The 2,572-nt window shown below is 39.1% G+C and overlaps 1 pseudogene; it reads right to left on the bottom strand.

Annotated features, from left to right (window-relative positions):
* Positions 1 to 1,083: 1,083 nt before the first annotated feature.
* Positions 1,084 to 1,635, bottom strand: LOC121837315 (annotated as a pseudogene).
* Between the last annotated feature and the right edge of the window lie 937 nt (positions 1,636 to 2,572).

The following is a 2,572-nucleotide window of genomic DNA, read 5'->3' as shown; positions in this document are numbered from 1 at the left end:
AGGCAAGACTTATTGTAACATAATTATAAAGCTCTTTAACAATTATTTCATGCATGGTCGAAGCAAAGGCTCTTCTGAAATCTAAAAATGCCCCCAATGTATAAAGCTTGATTCCAAAATTTGTTTAAATTTTATTCTTAATATTTAGAAAAGCTTGTTCAGTGGGGTTCTTTTCTGAAAATCATAATGCTGTTTTACAAGGAGATTATGTTTGCTAAAATGATCGGACACTCTGGAATTTATTATCATCTCTATTACTTTTGAGAATAGTGGTAAAGCAGATATGGGTCTGTAGTTTTTTTTAAAGTATTAATCGGTCCACCTTCGTGTATCATTGATACTCGGGTGATCTTTAGTCTCGAAGGAAATACCCCTGTGCCTAAAATTTTGCCACAGATTGCAGAGAAGAAAATACTAATTATATTAGCAATTGCTGTTATAGGTTTAGTTCTGCATTCCTCACGCCACACGCGCCGCTGTTTTTTAATTAATTTATCATGTTAAAACGTTCTGTCTCCGTAGTTGGTGATAGAAATATAGGTCCTGGCGAGCGTCCCGACAAAAAAAAAATTGAAAGTTTTTTTTCGTGGAACGATGACGACGTTGGAGCGCCTGAATATGAAAAAACGGGCATTAAACAAATTCGCAAGTGTTCTACCTGACCAATCAATACCATCTATTCTAAGGAGAATGGGGATAGTGCTACTCAACTTAGAGATTAGTTATTTTGCTGTCTTCCATACTTTAATTGGATTGTGTTGAATTGCAATGAATTTATTTTTGTAATAGTTTGCTTTATACTTCTTTATGTCGCAGCTTAACTTGTTTAGTATCTTTTTGCATTCTATCAATTTATTGATGTCTTTACTTCTTGTAAATGCATTGTAAAGATTGTTTCGTTCATTTATCCGTTTGAAAAAGAAAAAAAAGATCCCGTAACCAGGGTTTCCGTGGCCTCCTATGCATTTTGGCTTTTCTAAACGGAAGTGCTACTTCATAGGCACCTCTTCTTTCCTCCAAAAAGTTATCATAGGATTTACTGGAGCCTGGCTCACTGTATATATCATTTTAATTTATGCTCGATTAAAGCGAAACAAAGTTTTCGATACTATAGTCGTTTACATTTCGATAGTAAGGACTAAGGGTATTCGTTTCACTGCAGCTAATGTTTTCACACGGAACAAAACAAAACAGGGGCAAGTAATCACTTAAAGCAAGTGTCATTACACCGGATACTATGTCGTTAGTCATTAAGTTGGTTATACACAAAAATATTAAAGTCTCAGTATCAGACGCAACTCAAGTAGACCGATCTATCATATTTTCGAAACCGTTTCATTGCCCGAGATATAGAAATTTCAACCGCCATAAGTCAGATAGCATCAAATAGATACTAAAATCCTCAACGAGTATCGCAGGCAATTTATTATCAGAAGATTATTAGAAAATACCTTCCAGGAATTCAAACAATACGTTAGGGGACCCAGAGGGCGGTCGGTATACGATATCTATAATGTAAATACGACACTTCACAAGAAGACACTCAACATTCAAACAAACACAAGTATGTTTGCAAATGACACAGCATACCAGGTTACTTTTATAGTAAAAAGATACTCCCCCGCCTTTCGTTTCACTACGAATTATGCCTAAATGGTTGTAACCATTAAATTCAGGAATATGAGAATCAGAGGTAAGCATGTTACAGTGAATGCTAAAATACCAAAGCGGCGGTTTAAGCAGTCCAGACATTCTTCAAAGTCGTCACATTTGTTTCTAATACTTATTGTATTTAAATGAAATAAACATAGCATGCTGCGGCTGCGTGAAATGTTTTCTTAAATAAGAATTCTGAATGAAGTTCTAGTATAATATCCGTGTTCTGTAGAACTTCCCATCAATAAGAAAGAGAAAAGAAGAAACAAAATGCTTGAATGCCGTTCTGGTTATCGCACCAGTTCCAGGTTTTCTTCGCATTAAACGCTGATAAGGCGGTCACCGGTCGCGTTTCTCGCGAACATCTTGCCTTCATTGTGCCATGCAAACCCAGGTAGCACGCCAGAGGAATGCCCAACTTGGGCAAAGGTCTGGCAAACATAAGCGCCCAACTTTGGCGCAGTTAGGATTTTGCACCATGGCACTCACCAGTGCCAAATTACGGTGCCTAGCTTTAGCCTTAGTTGGGCGATCCTAGGGCATGCCAAAGTTTGGCTCTTCTCTGGTAGGCCAGAGGAGTGCCAAAGTTGGTGCCATACTTGAGCCATAACTGCCATAGTAAATCCTAATTTGGGAATTCGGGGCATGCCAAGGTTTGGCGTTTCTCTGGTCCGCCAGAGGAGCGCCAAATTCGGTGCCATACTTGAGCCATAACTGCCATAGTAAATCCTAAATTGGGAATGCTGATCATGCCAAGGTTTGGCGTTTCTCTGGTCCGCCAGGGGAGCGCCAAAGTTGGTGCCATACTTCAGCCATAACTGCCAGAGCAACGCCTAATTTCGGTATTTGGGACGTGCCAAAGTTTAGCTTTTCTTTGGTACGCCACAGGAGTGCCGAAGTAGTGCCATACTAGAGC

Source organism: Ixodes scapularis, unplaced genomic scaffold (assembly GCF_016920785.2).
Source record: "Ixodes scapularis isolate PalLabHiFi unplaced genomic scaffold, ASM1692078v2 PGA_scaffold3__209_contigs__length_174095766, whole genome shotgun sequence".
Taxonomy (NCBI): Eukaryota; Metazoa; Arthropoda; class Arachnida; order Ixodida; family Ixodidae; genus Ixodes; species Ixodes scapularis.
This window is presented reverse-complemented; position numbering and strand designations above follow the sequence as displayed.